The sequence below is a fragment of the Lacerta agilis genome, chromosome 2, assembly GCF_009819535.1.
Source record: "Lacerta agilis isolate rLacAgi1 chromosome 2, rLacAgi1.pri, whole genome shotgun sequence".
NCBI classification, from domain to species: domain Eukaryota; kingdom Metazoa; phylum Chordata; class Lepidosauria; order Squamata; family Lacertidae; genus Lacerta; species Lacerta agilis.
Genome location: NC_046313.1, coordinates 105012947 through 105033957, shown reverse-complemented (window position 1 = coordinate 105033957; position 21011 = coordinate 105012947). Strand labels below are relative to the sequence as shown.

General features: G+C 46.2%; 1 pseudogene; it reads left to right on the top strand.

Moving 5' to 3' along the window:
- The first annotated feature begins 13965 nt into the window (after positions 1 to 13965).
- LOC117042962 lies at positions 13966 to 14369 on the top strand (annotated as a pseudogene).
- Positions 14370 to 21011: the final 6642 nt, after the last annotated feature.

Below are 21011 nucleotides of genomic sequence, written 5' to 3'. Positions count from 1 at the left end.
AAACCCCTAAGACACAAACTAACACCCCGCAGGACAGTTTGGACTCTTCCCTGGGTTCACCTCTTCATGAGCAGTTTATAACCCGCAGAACCCAAGAATCGACGACGACTGACTTATAGCAACAAAACTAGTCTTTATTTTTCTTTATAGAGCATAACGGTTTCAGAGAATCAAATGTTTAAACGTAGTTTCATAACAGCATAAAAGGTTTTCTATTCAGTATAACATATTAAACCTTCGACCTAGCCTAACCTACCCACCACTATCCTGGTCTCTAACCCTCTCTCCCTCAGTCACCACTCACTCCCTCTTTCTCCCTCCTGACCAACTGCTGCTCCCTCCTTTTAAAGGGCGAACAGTCCCGCCTCCTGCGAGCGAACTGCCACTCAAACAGGCGGAACCTTAACTCTTCAACCGCTGGGGTTTCTGACCATACCCTCCCTAAGGGCAGATCCGTTACAGGGTACTATTTCCTTTGCCACAAAATTCTGCAAAACATCTTGCTGGGGGGATCACCAAACACAAACATGAGACTTCGGTGTGCAATTGTGGAATCCAGCTCCATGGAAAAACTTGCACTTCTTTGACTGCAGAAGGTGGCAGTAGGGATTATCTGTATATCATAAAGAAAACTCATTAAGCAATTATGACTCACCGCTATCCTGTTCTGCAAATGCTGATACATGCAAAAGTAGGCACCTATAATGTGTCTACTGTAATAGTATAAGCACCACCACTTCTCATTGCCTGCGCCTCATTGCTACACAGACCTGCTGTCTGCACAGCACGCTTCCCGGCCCACACAAAGCCTTGAGCTGCTGTTTGTCCTGTAATTTGCTGCTGTCACCTCAGTTGTATCCTCCAGGGAAGGGAACTTTTATTTGGCAAGATTAGCTGAGGTATTGCATGTTCTGCGTCTGGCAGCATCATGTAATTAATAAAATAGGCAGGGTTTTAATAGCAGACTGGTGTCTTGGTCTTGACATTCTGTGCCAGCATTCAAGGTGAGTTATGCCTGCCGGGTTTGAAGGTTTGATTAAACCCCAACACCGCTGACACCCCATGACCAATCATTCAGGGTGTATCTTAGCCCTCCAATGTTTGATGAGCGGTGCTCACAACAGGTGCTGCTATTGGCTCAGCGAGATTTCTTTACAGCAGAGAATTCTGACCCCCCAAAAATGGAAATGGGAGCCACCTGCTCTGGGCACTAGGGATGGGGGAGAAAGTCAGTTCCCATTTAAAGGGGAACTTACTTAATTCACACTTTCAGAAACAATGCACATGCCAAAACACCCCCACCCTTTGAAATTCACGCTTCTTCAGATTTTGGAATACAGTCCCCCCCCCCAGTCCAGTAATGTGTACAAAAAATGCATATATTTATTGTGGGTGGACATAGCAGACGACACAGTGATTCTCCAAGCAGCTTTCTTTATTCTCAGGGTGGAACAGAACTGAACTGAAGGGCTCAGCAGCCTGCTTATATAGAACTCAGCTACAAGCAACAGTAACAACTTTCTGTAGTTAACCAATCCCTGAACGTCACTTTCAGTCCCTCATTTGCATGTGCGGACCTGAGTGAGAACTGCATCAGAATGAACTATATACACACACCCCTAGTGGCCTAGGGTGAGAACTTCAATACATAACAATATTAGAGCAAAGTATGCATAAAAATGCATATATTAGTGAAAATAATATACCAAAAATCCATTTTACTACAGAAAATCTCTCTGCAAAAATAAATATATATATTAGGGGGGGAAGTGCATACAAAAATGTGCCTATCGGGAGAAATGTGCATGGATGAATTTTCACACAAAAAAAACTTTTTTTAAAAAGGGAACACAAACTTATGTAGAAATGTGGAGAATCAATTGTAGAGCTGGAAGGGATCACGAAGGGCATCTAGTCCAACCCGCTGCAGTGCAGAAATCTAATTGTGCAACGCAAGGCTCAAACCCACAACCCTGAATCATATTGCAAGAGTCTCATGCTCTACCAACTGAGCAATCACACAGGCCCTGAACTTGAGACTGAAAAACTGAGAGAACCCAAAATTTCCACTGTCACTCATCTCTACCAGGCAAAGATGCTTGATGGACATTCAGATTTCCTCTGCCCTTAACATATCCCATCCCCCCATTCCTTTCAGTGGGGCACACACAGAGCCAGCCCAAGTCATCTCACTGCCTAAGGCATGGGTAGGCAAACTAAGGCCCGTTGGCTGGATCTGGCCCAATCACCTTCTAAATCCAGCCCGCAGACAGTCCAGGAATCAGTGTATTTTTACATGAGTAGAATGTGTCCTTTTATTTAAAATGCATCTCTGGGTTATTTGTGGGGAATGGGAATTCATTCATTTCAGATAGATAGATAGATAGATAGATAGATAGATAGATAGATAGATAGATAGATAGTCCGGGCCCCCACAAGGTCTGAGGGACAGTGGACCGGTCCCCTGCTGAAAAAGTTTGCTGACCCCTGGCCTAAGGTGAAAGACGGGATAACATCCCCATCTTCATTCTTCATACAGAAGTCAACCAGACTGGCGTTGGACTTTTACTTCATTATAATTATTAGGATAGCACAGTGGTGGCGGACCTATGGCACGCGTGCAAGAGGGGGCATTCAGAGTCCTCTCTGTGGGCACACGTGCCATCACCCCAGGACAGAGCCAGCAGAAGGCGAGGGCAGCATGTTGAGTCCTCAGCCCTCCAGTGGGAGCGGATTCAGAAGTGGAGTGGAGGCTTCACGCTCTCCAGCACGAAGCCTCCACATCTGAGAGATCCCCACCTCCTTTCCTGCTTGCACAGCTCAGCTGAGGAGTGCTTGGCTGTCTTCAGGTGGTGCAGAGGCTCTCAGATGCAGCTTCCGGGTTGCCTCCACCCAGTGGCGTAGGAAAGGGGGGCGTTGGGAGCGGACCACCCCGGGTGCCACTCTGGGAAGGGCGAAAAGATGGCCCCTGCCTCCCCCCAGGTGTACAGCTCCTTAGGAGCTGCCGCTCGTGAGTAGCACCCTGTACGGACTGCGCATGTGCGGCATTCCGTACGGAGTGCACATGCGTGGAAGCCACACATGCACAATCCGTGCGGGGTGCAAAAAAAAATTTCGCACCGGGTACAATCTGGGCTTGCTACGCCACTGCCTCCACCTTCCACCTTCCCCAGCCTGGGTGCCTTCATGGGGTTGCCTGCGATCTGATCCGGAGGTGGGGGCTCCTTTAAACTTCTCCCTTGAAGGGAGTGCAGCTCCGAACCCCTCAATGGAAAGTGTGACAGAGCCTGCACCTCCCCAGCTGAGCAGCCCCAATCCAGCTCCTGTTCCCGTGCAAGCAGCAACGCTGCCTAGCAGAGCAGCCCAATCCCACTTCTACTTGCTTGCAAGCAGGAGCAGGAGGGGGCGGGTTGCTGTTCCACTTCTGAAAAAAGTTCGAAAACCAGAACACTCATTTCCAGGTTTGAAGTGTTCGGGTTTCAAGTAGTTCAAGAACTAAGCTGTTCAAAAACCAAGGTGCCGCTGTATTGCTCCACTCTCTCTCCACATGGATGTGCCAACCTCCCCTTCTAAACTAAAACCTCAGTAAGGTAAAGGTAAAGGTCCATTAGGTCCAGTCACAGACAACTCTGGGGTTGCGGCGCTCATCTCGCATTACTGGCCGAGGGAGCCAGCGTACAGCTTCTGGGTCATGTGGCCAGCATGACTAAGCCGCTTCTGGCAAACCAGAGCAGCGCACGGAAACGCCGTTTACCTTCCCGCCAGAGAGGTACCTGTTTATCAACTTGCACTTTTGACATGCTTTCGAACTGCTAGGTGGGCAGGAGCTGGGACCGAGCAACGGAAGCTCACCCCATCGCAGGGATTCGAACCGCCGACCTTCTGATCAGCAAGCCCTAGGCTCTGTGGTTTAACCCACAGCGCCACCCGTGTCCCCTGAAACCTCAGTATTCAGGTTAAATTGCCGTGTTGGCACTTTGCGACAAATAAGTGGGTAGTGGGTCGCAGTTTGGGCACTCGGTCTCTAAAAGGTTCGCTATCACTGGGATAGCATCTCACACTGCATGTGGGGCCCGAAGGGTAGGTATGGCCGTGCTACCGTGTTTCCCCGAAAATGAGACATACCGATAAAATGCTGTATTTTTTTAACACTCAATTGGGAGCCGCCCAGAGTGGCTGGGGAAACTCAGCCAGATGGGCAGAGTACAAATAAATTATTATTATTATTATTATTATTATTATTATTATTATTATTATTATTATTATTAAACAAGCCATAGCAGGATTCTATGCATTTGCGCAATATAAGCCATACCCCAAAAATAAGACATAGTGATGCGGCGCCTCCCTTAAGACGGCTGGATAGGCGTGGCTATGCAGCGTACTGACGTGGAGCGGTTAAAATAAGACATCCCCCCCAAAATAAGCCATATTGAGGGGGAGGGATATAAGACAGTGTCTTATTTTTGGGGAAACACGGTATGTCTCACACAGAGCTCTATCCTCCTACATAAAGGAGGGTATGTTTAGCCTGGAGAAGAGAAGGTTAAGGGGTGATATGATAGCCATGTTCAAATATATAAAAGGATGTCATATAGAGGAGGGTGAAAGGTTGTTTTCTGCTGCTCCAGAGAAGCGGACACAGAGCAATGGATTCAAACTACAAGAAAGAAGATTCCACCTAAACATTAGGAAGAACTTCCTGACAGTGAGAGCTGTTCAGCAGTGGAATTTGCTGCCAGGGAGTGTGGTGGAGGTCTTTAAGCGGAGGCTTGACAGTCATCTGTCAGGAATGCTTTGATGGTGTTTCCTGCTTGGCAGGGGGTTGGACTGGATGGCCCTTGTGGTCTCTTCCAACTCTATGATTCTATTCTTTGATTCTATAAAGGTATGGCCGGGAAGAACATCTGGTGGCTTCCACCACAGCCCCTCAGGACCAGCCGCCTGAGGCAGTTGCCTCATTTTGCCTAACAGTAGGGCCAACCTTGAGCACACGTTCCTTTGCGTGTGCGAATTGCTCTACACAGCTAACATGAATAGAAAATTTTTGTGAGCATATGCAACTCTGGCTGGAAGTGGCAATTACTCCACTAATAGGTACAAGAAGCTCGCTTTCCTCTTGACTGTCTGGTTGGATTCCTTCTGTGTCCAAAGGAGTCATTATCCAATGCCCTCGGGGTGGGGGGTGGGGAACCCTTTTCCTTCATTCAGAGGGAAATATGCAAATACTTCCTCTGGCATGTCCCTTCCAACTGCCAGTGACTGGTTCTTTCTGTTATTTAGGCAACATGTTTTCTAACTAGACTGGAAAACTACAAGCAAACGGATCTCTTATCTTAAATAACAGAGTGCTTACAAAACCTCTCCCCTAAGGAGCAGCTGCTAGCAGTAGACCCAAGCTGGTTTACAGGACATTTGCCTGATTTTAAATGATAGAACAATAGAATATCATCATTTGCTAATAAAAACCTCCACTCATTTGGTTTGCAAGCCCAGATTCTGAGCCACTAAACCCACCCTGTTAACTGGTAGTAGCAGTAGTAGTAGTAGTAGTAGTAGTAGTAATAATTTATACCCCACCCACCATCTGGCTGGGTTTCCCCAGCCACTCTGGGAGGCTTCCAACAAAAGATTAAAAATACATTAAAACATTAGACATTAAAAACTTCCCTTTTGATAATTACTACCTTTCATGAGTGCATCCATAAATATTCAGATTGTTTGGATGGTTGCAAGGGCTGGGTGGAAGTTATATTATGGCTGTGCAAACATGCAGAGTAGATTGTATTAGAGCAAACAATAGATTATTTCTAATGCAAATATTTTATTTGGAGTTTCTTTTATTGTGCTAGAAGCAGCCAGAATTGTCTTCCCGCTTGTAATCAAGTGGGTGGCAAACGACAGAAAACAGTTCTTGATAGACGGGTGGGTAGTTCTTGATAGAGTTGGGTGGGTAGGTAGAGAGAGAGAGATAATGTATACATGGATCATATAAACAGATAGACATAACAAAGTGCAGTATCACAGGATGGTTCGATTGAACAGTGGCTGGAATTTGCTCTGCAATTCACCAAAGCTGAACCGTTTCTTCAACGACGGGGTGAGTTATCTCCTTTTTCCAGTTGTCACTCAACTTCCAAGACTTTTTCAGGAAAGATTTACAACAGGACCCAGCCTGGACTTGGAATACGCATTGCTGACACCGGAATGCACATGTGTGGGGGGGAAATAGAAGGTATGGTTCTATATCAGCCACAGAAGAACCCTGGAGAACCTGGCCACATAAAAATTAATCCTCATCAGAGGGGTGTTTAGGAGGTTTCCCTGAATCATCCCACTCTGGCAGTGGTGGCCAAGGCGCAACAGGCATCAGAGGAGATGGTAGGAAAGGGTCATCAGGCAGCGGTGGCTTAGGAGGACTGGGTGGTCCAGGAAACACTTGCGGTTTGTTAGGGTCTAAAGGTGTTGGTGGTTGTGGGGACCTTGGGCGTCCAGGATCAGGAGATACAGGGGGGCCTTCTGGCCACGGCTTCCCAGGCACCAAAGGCCCCAGTGGTTGAGGAGCTTCAGGCTTGGGTGGCCCCACAGGCCAAGGTTTCTCTGGAACGGGAACTAAGGGATTGTCGGGTTCCGGCACAGGAGGGACTCCTCTTGATCCGGAAGGGCCAGGCCCTGGGCGACTTGAAGACATGGTGAGGCACCACAGGAGGGTGCAGTGCTAGAGAATCCAGGAGGGGAGAAGGTGAAGATCTTTTACAACATCTGAGAGTATAAAATGCGCTGATTGAATCTAACACAAAGCAATCATGAATTTAAGAGTTTAAGTAGCCTTGTTGGTCTGCCATAGTCAAAACAAAACAAAAAAATCCTTCCAGTAGCACCTTAGAGACCAACTAAGTTTGTTCTTGGTATGTGCTTTTCATGTGCATGAAGAATCATAGTATCATAGAGTTGGAAGAGACCACAAGTGCCATCCAGTCCAACCCCCTGCCAAGCAGGAAACACCATCAAAGCATTCCTGACAGATGGCTGTCAAGCCTCCGCTTAAAGACCTCCAAAGAAGGAGACTCCACCACACTCCTTGGCAGCAAATTCCACTGTCGAACAGCTCTCACTGTCAGGAAGTTCTTCCTAATGTTTAGGTGGAATCTTCTTTCTTGTAGTTTGAATCCATTGCTCCGTGGCCGCTTCTCTGGAGCAGCAGAAAACAACCTTTTGCCCTCCTCTATATGACATCCTTTGATATATTTGAACATGGCTATCATATCACCCCTTAACCTTCTCTTCTCCAGGCTAAACATACCCAGCTCCCTAAGCCGTTCCTCATAAGGCATCGTTTCCAGGCCTTTGACTATTTTGGTTGCCCTCCTCTGGACACGTCCCAGCTTGTCAGTATCTTTCTTGAACTGTGGTTCAAGAAGTGTGCATGCACACGAAAGCTCATACCAAGAACAAACTTAGTTGGTCTCTAAGGTGCTACTGGAAGGATTTTTTTATTTTTTATTTTGTTTTAAGAGTTTAAAAAAAGAGTTTGTAGTACCATGTGCTTTCCAAACAGACTGAACTCAAACCAATGCCTAATTTCCAATATGCAAAGACTCAAACCTGTCAGGGAGCCCTTTACTCCCCTTCCCCGGGGGACTAAATCAGGTTGGTGGAGCTATGGCGAAATGGCGAAACTAACTGGGAAGCTCAGGAACCAAGAAGACAAGAACTTTAAAAAAAGAGTGGGGAAAGTTTATAATTTATATACAAGATCATTGTAAGCAGGTTAAAATACTGGCAGGATTTCAAACACACTTGTAATGTAACAGAAAGTATGGATAATTTAGAAAGACTAAAAATTGGAGAAGTATTGATATGCAGTGGAAAACAGTATCAACAGGACGCATGGAAGGGAGGGGAGGAAGTCAGGAGATTCAGAGTAATCTCAATATTTGGATTCGGAATTGATTTTGTTATATGCATATATGCTTGAAAATCAAACAAAAATTATTTCAAAAAAGAAAAAGGAAGCCCTTTAATCCCGCATTTTTGCAAGTAGCCAGTAATCCAAACAGCCATCTTAAGCTCAGAAATGACCTCCCTGCAGTTAAACTGTACATGCTAACATATTTCACTAGAAGTCCCAGCAAGCCAAGACGTTTGTAGGAAAAAAAATAAACATCACTGTCAGAAACATTAATTGCTAAGATAAAATGTAGCCATGTATTTTATTTCTTGTTACACCCCTCCTTATATTAATATCATAATATATTCTTAGGAGTCTTTATCCTTGCTATTATTATTATTATTATTATTATTATTATTATTTCTAAAAGCCATAAAAACGGCAAATACAACTGTTCAAAGTTGTTCCACTGAATCATTTATATTCTAGAAATTTAAATACCTTTACTGTCAGACACATGACTACAGCACCCCCAAGCCCACTCTGATACCCATGGCAATGGCTATACCTAAAGGCTGAGTGTTGCTGTCTTTGGCTCCCTCAGGAAAGCAGCAGTCACTCCTCTGGGAAGCTCACAGCTTTGGTGCTTTGAGGGCTCTGCCTGGCTTATAAACCCTCAAGGACCAGATAAACCAGAGCTGTGGGAGTTACTCAAATAGCTCCATCTCCACCCACAGTGGAAGCAACTTTCCAGGCATCCTAACAAAGTCCACTGGGGGAGGGGGGTGGCAGGAAATGTGTGTCAGCGTATCGGGGAGTCACCCAGACCTGTACAGGGCATAGGATGCTGAGTCAGAGAAAAAACCAGGTGAGCCAGGGCAATAATAGCCGGTGGGAAGAGGTTTGTCAACAGGACACAGCTAGTGATAAGGAGTTAGACTAAGATGCTCAAACAGGAGTCCCTGGAAACTTACTAGTTGTTGTTGTTCAGTCGTTCAGTCGTGGCCGACTCTTGGTGACCACATGGACCAGAGCACGCCGGGCACCCCTATCCTCCACTGCCTCCCGCAGTTTGGTCAAACTCATGTTAGTAGCTTCGAGAACACTGTCCAACCATCTCATCCTCTGTCGTCCCCTTCTCCTTGTGCCCTCCATCTTTCCCAACACCAGGGTCTGTAAAAGAAGCTCTTTGATTTGCATTCTTATTACAGTCATACCTCGTGTTGCGTTCCGCTCTTGTTATGGACTTTCAGCTTACAAACGCGGCAAACCTGGAAGTGTTTGCTTCCGGGTTTGCCACCCGCGCATGCACAGAAGCGATCTGCGTGCTTCGCGCATGAGCAGAAGTGCTCGATCGCACCGCATGCATAGGAGAAGCACTCTAGTTGCGGACTTTTTGGGGTGTGAAAAGGATAATGCTAGCCCAAAGATGGAAAAGTGACGAAACGCCAACTAAAGAACAATGGGAAGAAAAGCTGATGGAATATGCTGAAATGGCGAAGCTAACTGAAAGACTCAGAGACGAAGACAATAGAGACTCTTAAAAAGACTGGGAACCATTTATGATGTATCTGCAGAAGCAATGTAATGAACTCACTAGCAGGGTTTGAATAAACACTTACAATTAATAAAATGAATATAGAAATTACATGGATGATGTTAGAACGAGAAGAGAATAACAATATAGATATAAAGAATTGAAAATGAAGATATAATATAGTAAGCAGGGGAAGTTAATATGTAAAAAAAAAAACAGAAAGGGAAATTGGGGAGTTGGGGTTGGAGAATTGTATTTCTTTTTTGTTATTTGATATGTATAATGAAAAAATTGTAAAAACATTTAAACGAGGAGGAGAAGAGGAGGAGGAGGAGGGAGGAGGGAGGAGGAGGAGGAGGAGGAAGAAGAAGAAGAAGAACGAGAAGAACTGTAGGTTCTCTTCCCATGGAGCTTAGAGTTAAGAGCTGGCCCTGGCCCTGGCCCAAAACAGAACTGGAAGTAGATCTGGAATTTCCAGAGAAACTAATTTGATAAGATTAGTGAAGCGGTGAAATATTGGGGGGAAGGAGGGGAAGAAGAAGAAGAAGAGTTTGGATTTGATATCCCGCTTTATCACTACCCAAAGGAGTCTCAAAGCGGCTAACATTCTCCTTTCCTTTCCTCCCCCACAACAAACACTCTGTGAGGTGAGTGGGGCTGAGAGACTTCAGAGAAGTGTGACTAGCCCAAGGTCACCCAGCAGCTGCATGTGGAGGAGCGGAGATGCGAACCCGGTTCCCCAGATTACGAGTCCATCGCTCTTTAACCACTACACCACACTGGCTTGATGTGTCTCAAAAGTGGCAAGTGGCAAATTTTCAATTTAGAAGCAAAATTGAATAAGTTCCGCCCCTGTAAGCCGTCATTAGAAATGTTGAGGGGTCGTAGAAGGATTTTGCTAAGAGACTGATGAGATTGTGTCATTGTCATGTCCACAGCAGTAAGGTTGTCTCCAGTTTAAACTAGTTGGTTGTCTCCAGTTTAAACTAGTGAGGCCATGGAAGGGGAAAACCCTAGTGATCCTTGCTGATTCATGCACGGCGTATTATGGCTCAGAATGGGGTTGCCCTGGCCAAACGCCTGCCAAGATGAGCTCTGCAATACCTTCTGAGACAAACTAGATTGTGAGTATTTGCATGGCAAATTTGTCGGCTTCGCTGTCAACATCATGCAGGTTGCTCCCAAAGTCCACAATATTATGTCTCAGTATCTTAATCCAAAGCACATTTAGAATCCTGTCTAATTAAGCGTGCTTAGCTTACATTGCATGGCCACTTTATACTTAAGGTTTACATTTTCATTTATATTAATGCCTGATGATTGCCATGAGGATTACAAAGAGGAGGGAATGGGTTTGTAATGCAAGTGGGCATCCCAGCCAATGCAGTTTTTTATCTTCGACTTACAGAGCAATTGAAGCAAGAATGACTTTAAGCCTCGCAAGTGAGAAATGCCCAAACGTGCCGCAGTAATTCTTGCTAATGAGATACATTTTCCTTGTCTGAGGAGTGTGAAGAAAACAGGGCCAGGCCAAGTTACCATACGACTTTTATAAGACATCTGAAGGCAGCCCTGTATGGGGAAGATTTTAATGTTCAATGTTTTGTTATGTTTTTATATATGCTGGAAGACGCCCATAGTGGCTGGGGCAACCGAGACAGATGAGCGGGGTGCAAATAATAAAATGGTTGTTGCTGTTGTTATGCAGCTTGGAGATGAAGGAGTTTACTTATGCCACATTTATATACTGCTTGGTTATCGCAAAAATCTCAAAGCAGTTCCCAAAAAGAACAAATCAATAAGAGCCAGTGTGGTGCAGTGGTTAAGAGCGGTAGACTCGTAATCTGGGGAACTGGGTTCGCATCCCCACTCCTCCACATGCAGCTGCTGGGTGACCTTGGTCTAGTCACACTTCTTTGAAGTCTCTCAGTCCCACTCACCTCACAGAGTGTTTGTTGTGGGGGAGGATCATAGAATCATAGAATCATAGAGTTGGAAGAGACCACAAGCGCCATCCAGTCCAACCCCCTGCCAAGCAGGAAACACCATCAAAGCATTCCGGACAGATAGCTGTCAAGCCTCTGCTTAAAGACCTCCAAAGAAGGAGACTCCACCACACTCCTTGGCAGCAAATTCCACTGTTGGACAGCTCTCACTGTCAGGAAGTTCTTCCTAATGTTTAGGTGGAATCTTCTTTCTTGTAGTTTGAATCCATTGCCCCGTGTCCGCTTCTCTGGAGCAGCAGAAAACAACCTTTCACCCTCTTCTATATGACATCCTTTTATATATTTGAACATGGCTATCATATCACCCCTTAACCTTCTCTTCTCCAGGCTAAACATACCCAGCTCCCTAAGCCGTTCCTCATAAGGCATCGTTTCCAGGCCTTTGACCATTTTGGTTGCCCTCTTCTGGACACGTTCCAGCTTGTCTGTATCGTTCTTGAACTGTGGTGCCCAGAACTGGACACAGTATTCCAGGTGAGGTCTGACCAGAGCAGAATATAGTGGTACTATTACTTCCCTTGATCTAGACGCTTATACTCCTATTGATGCAGCCCAGAATTGCATTGGCTTTTTTAGCTGCTGCATCACACTATTGACTCATGTCAAGTTTGTGGTCTACCAAGACTCCTAGATCCTTTTCACATGTACTGCTCTCAAGCCAGGTGTCACCCATCCTGTATTTGTGCCTTTCCATTTTTTTGCCCAAGTGTAGTACTTTACATTTCTCATTGTTAAAATTCATCTTGTTTGCTTTGGCCCAGTTGTCTAATCTGTTAAGGTCATTTTGAAGTGTGAGCCTGTCCTCTGGGGTATTAGCCACCCCTCCCAATTTGGTGTCATCTGCAAACTTGATCAGAATGCCCTCAAGCCCATCATCCAAGTCATTGATGAAGATGTTGAATAAGACTGGGCCCCAGGGGCGTCGTAGGGTGGGGGCGGTGGGGGCGCGCCGCCCCCGTGCCGCCCCTAGGCGGGTGTGTGCGGTGCTGCTGCTCCTGGGGTGACGGAGGGAGCGGCGGCGCGTGGGGTGACAAGCGGCGGCCCCTTCCACCACTCCCACGCGCCGCCGCTCCCTCCGTCACCCCGGGAGCAGCAGCGCTGCACGGACGAGGCTCCCGAAGCAGCGGCCCGGCATCCCCGGGGGCGGGGCGTCACCGTGTGTGTGTGCGTCATGACGCACACGCAGCGATGCCCCGCCCCCGGGGATGGCGGGGCCGCCGCTTCGGGAGCCTCGGTGGGCTGCAAAGAGCCCCGAAGCCGTAGCCTGGCACCCCTTTGCGCTACGGCAGCGGCTTCGGGGCTCTTTGCAGCCCGCCGAGGCCCCCAAGACCCCGCCCGGCATACCCCGGGGGCGGGGCATCGCCGCGCGTGCGTGCGTCATGATGCACACGCAGCGATGCCCCGCCCCCGGGGATGCCGGGCCGTCGCCGCGCGTGCGTGCCCCACCCCCCAGGGGTGCCTCTTGGCTTCCCGCCCCGGGCAGCCAAGGGGCTAGGAACGCCACTGCTGGGCCCAAGACAAAACCCTGTGGCACCCCACTAGTCACTTCTCTCCAGGATGAAGAGGAGCCATTGATGAGCACCCTTTGGGTTTAGTCAGTCAGCCAGTTACAAATCCACTGAATGGTAGCATTATCTAGCCCACATTTTACCAGCTTCTTTACAAGAATATCATGGGGCACCTTGTCAAAGGCTTTGCTGAAATCAAGATAGGCTATATCCACAGCATTCCCTTCATCTACCAGGCTTGTAATTCTGTCAAAAAATGAGATCAGGTTAGTCTGACATGACTTATTTTTCAGCAACCCATGCTGACTTTTAGTTATCACAGCGTTCCTTTCTAGGTGCTCACAGACAGTTTGCTTAATGATCTGCTCTAGAATCTTTCCTGGTATTGATGTCAGGCTGACTGGGCGGTAATTGTTTTGGTCCTCTCTTTTCCCCTTTTTGAAAATAGGGACAACATTTGCCCTCCTCCAGTCTGCTGGCACTTCGCCTGTTCTCCAGGAATTCTCAAAGATTACTGCCAGTGGTTCTGAAATCACCTCTGCCAGTTCTTTTAATACTCTTGGATGTAGTTCATCTGGCCCTGGAGACTTGAATACATCTAAATTAGCCAAGTATTCCTGTACTACCTCCTTACAGGAAGGGAAAGGAGAATGTTAGCCGCTTTGAGACTCCTTCGGGTAGTGATAAAGCGGGATATCAAATCCAAACTCTTCTTAAAAGAACAGTTAAAAACAACCACATCCAAAAACAATTAATGATAAACACATACAAACACATGGCAGCTTCCACATGCTCAGATAGGTTTGCCTAGACTAAATTGCTTTCAGCAGGTGTGGAAAGAGTAATGACGATAATAATAATTTTATTATTTATACCCCGCCCATCTGGCTGGGTTTCCCCAGCCACTCTGAGTGTCTTACAGCATATATAAAACATAATGCCTGAAATCAAAAGGCAGGGAGTTCCACTTCCTCTCTGTGCTCTCTCTACCTGCGTGCGTGCTGCCATTCTCTAGCAGACACTATGCTGGCTCTCAGACCTCTCACCAAACCTAAAGTAATCAAGAAGAGGATCAAGAAGTTCATCAGCCACCAGTCTGATCACTATGATTCAGCGTAACTGGCCCAAGCTCGCAGGTATTGACAACAGAGTCTGCAGAAGGTTCCAGGGTCAAATCTTGAGGCCCGGCGTTGGGCATGGCAGTAATAAGAAGACAAAGCACATGTTGCCTTCAGGATTTAGAAAACTCTTTGTCCACAGTGTCAAAGGAGCTGGAGGTGCCGGTGATGAGCGACAAGTTCTACGGCGCAGAGATTGCTCAAAACGTTTCGCCCAAGAATTGGAGAGTCGTTGTTGAAAGATCAGCTCAGCTTGCTATCAAAATTACCCAGCCAACTCCCAGACTTCACAGTGAGGAGAGTGAATAAAGAGTTGCTCTTGTACAACTGTATTTAATGAAACGTCTGTTGTAAGAATTTAAGGTCTTTTATTTATAGATATAATATATGTTATTAATTTACCACGCAAACACAGGAAAAACAGGCCTCACACCAATTTTCACTCCCAAACTGATAAACTGCTTCTCTGCAAGGAAGGAGGGGTTTGGGGAACCTTCCCATTATCTCAGGAATTAAAGTGAAAATCCTTGGCATCCTGATACCAGTGCCAGACAAAAGGGTGTGATTAACTTTGCTGGGAAGCGGGGAAATGTAAATATCTCCTTTGTTTTCACTTGATTGGTTTTGTGGCAGGGGGCAGGGTCCAGGATGCTCAGATTACTGCCACCAGACCCCCCCTTTCATGATGTGTCCATGATGTATGGAGGGGTGGCCTTGAGCTGGAGGGGGGCAATTTCAAAAGTCTATATAGGAGCTTGCGCTCCATTGTTCTAGGTCTTTTGCTTGCAAAACACCCTGCTGCAACAGTTTCTAATAAACAAGGCCTTGCTTTGGGAGACTCGGTATTGTCTTTGTCTTTGTGCTGCGTTGTCGGGAAGGGGCTCTTAAATTATAGTGCTCTTCCCGGGGTTAAGGACTCCCTTCTGGAGACGGACCCAGTTACAGAATTTTTATAACACGTCAAAAAGTTACAGTGGTGCCCCGCTAGACGAAAATAATTCGTCCCGCGAAAATTTTCGTCTAGCGGGGTTTTCGTCTTGCGGAGCGGCAATGGGAGCCGCGCTCCGCAAAAACGAAAAAAAAAAAAGACGAAATTTTTTCGTCTTGCGAGGCAGCCCCATAGACTTTTTCGTCTAGCGGGGCAGCCTCCCGCTAGACGAATGCTTTCGTCTAGCGAGTTTTTCGTCTAGCGAAGCATTCGTCTAGCGGGGTACCACTGTATTTTAAAAAATAGGGAGTTCCCAAGTATGGGTGCTGCAACACTAAAAATAAATAAATCCATATTTAATAAGGATAAAATGGTCTGTCTCTCGCTGGTTCCACATGCAGAAACCAACTTGAGTGGAATCCTGTCAGTTTTCATTTCTTAGTACAGAAAGTATTGATCGGATGTGTAGAGATCTTTCCTCTTCCGCTTTTTGTGCTCTGCAGTGCCTTACTCCTCCTTACGACTAGTAGAAAGAGAATCTATCAGGCATGACAAGCAAATATACGACATTTGTTTGCGCATAATTCGGAACGCCTTGTCACGGGCAACAGAAAATGTAGGGAAGAGCAAGTCTTTGTGTTGTGTATGTGTCATCACCTTATAGTCTCAGATAAGATATGGTTCACATATTTTCAGGCTTTCCTGTAAAAACCGCAAATGCTCTTTTGCTTTCTGAAATCTCACATTCTTGGGCTCACCGCAAGGGTTCCTGGACTGGTTGCCAGATGTTCTCCAGACTTTGACTTGATGACAACAATGCAGGCTGTGAGATCCCTGATCCCTCAGATCACCGAAGGCGGCGAACCAAAGCTAACAATGAATCATCTGATTATTTGGGTTCTGACTGTTGGTTGTGCTGCAAGAAAAGATCGGAGGGTGGTTTTCGTTTGCTTAGCGATGTCAGCGATTAGGCCACCGGTTTCATTATTACTGTTGAATGTACACTTTTTGCCAACGCTCCGAACTGTGCATGCGCTCTCCTTTCCTGTTCTCAGTTCAAGGCACTGCTTGCTTTTATTTCATTGATATGTAAATTCATGTATAACCGGGGCTTCCCCCCCCCAGCCAGAATTTGCCAGAATCCTGGCCCACAAAAAAAAGTCTCCATCCAGGAGATTAAACATGGGATGAGGGCAAAGTTTCAATAGGATGATCAGATGTAAGGCTGGGCCGGGGGGGGGGTTGCTTTTGTTTTTTGTCTCTTTAAACATACTGGTGGATCTCCTGGGATCTCACCTCAGCCTCCCAGGAACTTTTAGAGTTTCCTTATTCCAAATGTAGATTGCCTAGGCCTCCCCGTGTTTACTGATACAGAGGCCTGGGAGGGCCAATTCACTTACCTCTGGCTGGTCGCCATGGAGATGCTTCGGCTACCATGTTGGGTTGCCACGGAGCTCTGCATCCTGGGAACCAGCTGGTTCTGCTACCAACTGTAGGATGCTTAGATAGATCTGGAGATGGGGATGGTATCCAAGCCCGGGCTGAGCTACTAGCTAGCCAGCATAATAGGGTGTAGTTATATTTGCCTTCTGAAGTTCATTTATCAGTGATCTATTTGTAAACACACAGCTATTGGCTATCTTTCCCTCCTCTAAAATCTTATACTGTGGTTTCGTCTTAAGAAAAGAAGAAATGCCTCACTTGATAGAGTTAATGGTCCATTTGTTTCTGTTGCTGACGGTTCTAATGGGGTCCCCCCCCCCGCAGATTGTAACAACGAACAAATAAAGTTGGTTTCTTCGATGATCCCCGGCACTGTACTTTGATGGTATATGGGCTACCATCTAGAAAAGCTGATCTCATGGGTGCACATAAGAAAACAGAGCGTGACTTAAAAAAAAAAAATCAACCCTAATTTTGAAATGCAACGCAATGCAATGAAATTTCATAACTCTTGGAATATCAGAGGTGGATAACTGAGAATCAAATATTTGTAGAATACCCATAGACTATTTGCAAATACTAGGAGTGTGCATTGGTTGTGTGCAGCCTGATTAACAGAGCGAATTTGGCTGATTCATGACAGATTGCTCAAATTCCTCCTGAACTGGATTGCATCATTAACAAGCATGTCAAGGTGAATTAGGCAGTTCCCAATGTTTGTGTAGCTCCATTGCCTTGTTTTTCCCCTAAAAGTTCAGCACACAACCACCCCCATCTCCCTTTCTTACCTGAGAAATGAAAGCAAGCCCACAGGAGAAATTCCCAGATTTGAAGAGGGGAGACAATGGAGAGGTGGGGAGATCTTTTATTTCAACATGCAGCTTTTGATGCGGCTTAAAGGTAAAGGGACCCCTGACCGTTAGGTCCAGTCGCAGATGACTCTGGGGTTGCAGTGCTCATCTCACTTTATTGGCTGAGGGAGCCGGCGTACAACATCCGAGTCATGTGGCCAGCATGACTAAGCTGCTTCTGGCGAACCAGAGCAGCGCACGGAAACACTTTTTACCTTCCCGCCGGAAGGTACCTATTTATCTACTTGTACTTTGATGTGCTTTCGAACTGCTAGGTGGGCAGGAGCAAGGGCGGAGGAAAGTGGGGGCGATAGGAGCGCACTGCCCCCACAGGCTGCATGCCACACCCCCAGAACGTGTGCCAGCCCCACCCCCGCCTGCTCCCCGCCCCCAGTGCCGGAGAATGAAGCTCCGCCACTGGGCAGGAGCAGGGACCATCGTGGGGTTTAGAACCACTGACCTTCTGATCAGCAAGCCCTAGGCTCTGTGGTTTAACCCACAGCGCCAGGTCCAGGCTATTTTGGAATTTGGTTGACAACTAAGAAAAGAAGATAACTTGAGCACACAAAATGTGTTCTTATGAGACACTCAACTTTGATAGTATCTGGGCATCACCTGTTCCAAGAAGTGGGAATTGTACAAGAAGCTCCCCATAAAATATTTTAACATGAGCTGCATTTTCTCTGCTCCCCAATTTATGAATATGATCGTTTGCACATACATTTCCAGCTCCAAAGCACCAAACCCTATTTGACTCTACAACCTGAATTTGCTGGCATGCACGGTGCACCTACATAATAGCGACCACCTGGAAGCAACCACCATAATTTCACACCAAGTCTGATTTTCTTCTGGTTATATTTGTGAGTGTCTGCTGCCCTCTAGTGGAGAGTATCATATCTACTGGTTGTATGTCTCTCTGTTGCCACCTCCTGGAAAAAATAAAACAGAGACTATAGATCCAGTTACAGGTAGGTAGCCGTTTGGTCTGCCATAGTCAAAACAAAATGAAAACTAAAAAAAGTCCTTCCAGTAGCACCTTAGAGACCAACTAAATTTGTTATTGGTATGAGCTTTCGTGTGCATGAAGAAGTGTGCATCCACACGAAAGCTCATACCAAGAATAAACTTAGTTGGTCTGTAAGGTGCTACTGGAAGGAATTTTTTTATTTTTTATTTTGTAGAGACTATAGAGTTGTTTTTAAGGCAGTTTAAGGCCAAGGCACATTGATATGAATGCATGAACAGCATGATTATACCCATGTGCGGATGGGAAGGGGACGCGGGTGGCACTGTGGGTTAAACCACAGAGCCTAGGGCTTGCTGATCAGAAGGTCGGCGGTTCAAATCCCCGCGATGGGGTGAGCTCCTGTTGCTCGGTCCCAGCTCCTGCCCACCTAGCAGTTCGAAAGCACATCAAAAGTGCAAGTAGATAAATAGGTACCGCTCCGGCAGGAAGGTAAATTGTGTTTCTGTGCGCTGCTCTGGTTCGCCAGAAGCGGTTTTGTCATGCTGGTCACATGACTTGGGAGCTGTACGCCAGCTCCCTTGGCCAGTAACACAAGATGAGTGCCGCAACCCCAGAGTCGGACATGACTGCACCTAATGGTCAGGGGTCCCTTTACCTTTACCTTTAAGGCCAAGGCACATTGATATGAATGCATTAACAGCATGATTATACCCATGTATGGATGGGAAGGGAGATGTTAAAAGACAGGAACACAGGTAGCGGCCGTACACTGAACCAAAACATTGTTCAGCTATAGATGGACCCAAGTATTGTCTGGCTCAGTGTAGGAATGGAAAGCTCTGCAAATCTTGGTTCCCTCCGTTTCTCATTTTTCCAATCTTAAAATCAGTTCCCCACATTTCAGCAGTAATTTTTGATATATATATTTTTTAAATTCCTCTTGAATTTAATTAGCATTTTAGTGCAGTCTTCTCCCAATGCACATAGCTTTGTATGCAGTTTTCACTAATATACACATTTTTTCAACCAGTTTCCCCTTATATGATGCATCTATTTATGTCGTTCTCACTTGTATCTTCCTTTTTACGCACAGTTCCCCCTGATATGTGCATTCTTGTAAAAACCGGCTGGTTGGAGAACAACTGCATCGCAAAACGCAGCTAAGTGCAAATTCTGAAGGACGAGCTGTGTTTCAATTTGCATAATGTTTCCGAATGTGTGGATTTGACAGCTTCTGCTTTAAATATGTGCTGAATTGAATCCCCACCCCACCCCCATCCCTAGTCATTGGTTTTTCACGGGTGGCCCAGCGAGACCCACAACCGGGGTGCGTCACAACAGCTGCGCAACAACCATACAAATATATGGTAAAAGAAATTAAACGATATGGGTTCCTGCATGCATGTTTGGGTTAAGAGTTAGTCCCCAGACTAAAAAAGATTGAAAACCGCTGGTCTGGGGGAAGCTGTGGCTTTCCTGGTGGGCTGCAACTATCCCTGATAATATGCTGAATGGGGTTTATGGGAGTTAGTATGTCTATTAATCAGAGACTGGTCAATAATAATAATAATAATAATAATAATAATAATAATAATAATAATAATAATAATTTGTTATTTATACCTGGCCCATCTGGCTGGATTTCCCCAGCCACTCTGGGCGGCTCCGAACAGAATATCAAAAACACGATAAAACATCAAACATTAAATGGAGGATAACATGGTATGCATTGTTGTTGTTGTTCAGTCGTTCAGTCGTGTCCGACTCTTCGTGACCCCATGGACCAGAGCACGCCAGGCACGCCTATCCTTCACTGCCTCTCGCAGTTTGGCCAAACTCATGTTAGTAGCTTCGAGAACACTGTCCAACCACCTCATCCTCTGTCGTCCCCTTCTCCTTGTGCCCTCCATCTTTCCCAACATCAGGGTCTTTTCTAGGGAGTCTTCTCTTCTCATGAGGTGGCCAAAGTACTGGAGCCTCAACTTCAGGATCTGTCCTTCTAGTGAGCACTCAGGGCTGATTTCTTTGAGAATGGATAGGTTTGATCTTCTTGCAGTCCATGGGACTCTCAAGAGTCTCCTCCAGCACCATAATTCAAAAGCATCAATTCTTCGGCGATCAGCCTTCTTGATGGTCCAGCTCTCACTTCCGTACATTACTACTGGGAAAACCATAGCTTTAACTATACGGACCTTTGTCGGCAAGGTGATGTCTTTGCTTTTTAAGATGCTGTCTAGGTTTGTCATTGCTTTTCTCCCAAGAAGCAGGCGTCTTCTAATTTCGTGACTGCTGTCACCATCTGCAGTGATCATGGAACCCAAGAAAGTGAAATCTCTCACTGCCTCCATTTCTTCCCCTTCTATTTGCCAGGAGGTGATGGGACCAGTGGCCATGATCTTAGTTTTTTTGATGTTGAGCTTCAGACCATATCTTGCGCTTTCCTCTTTCACCCTCATTAAAAGGTTCTTTAATTCCTCCTCACTTTCTGCCATCAAGGTAGTATCATCAGCATATCTGAGGTTGTTGATATTTTTTCCGGCAATCTTAATTCCGGTTTGGGATTCATCCAGTCCAGCCTTTCGCATGATGAATTCTGCATATAAGTTAAATAAGCAGGGAGACAATATACAGCCTTGTCGTACTCCTTTCCCAATTTTGAAGCAATCAGTTGTTCCATATCCAGTTCTAACTGTAGCTTCTTGTCCCCCATAGAGATTTCTCAGGAGACAAATGAGGTGATCCGGCACTCCCATTTCTTT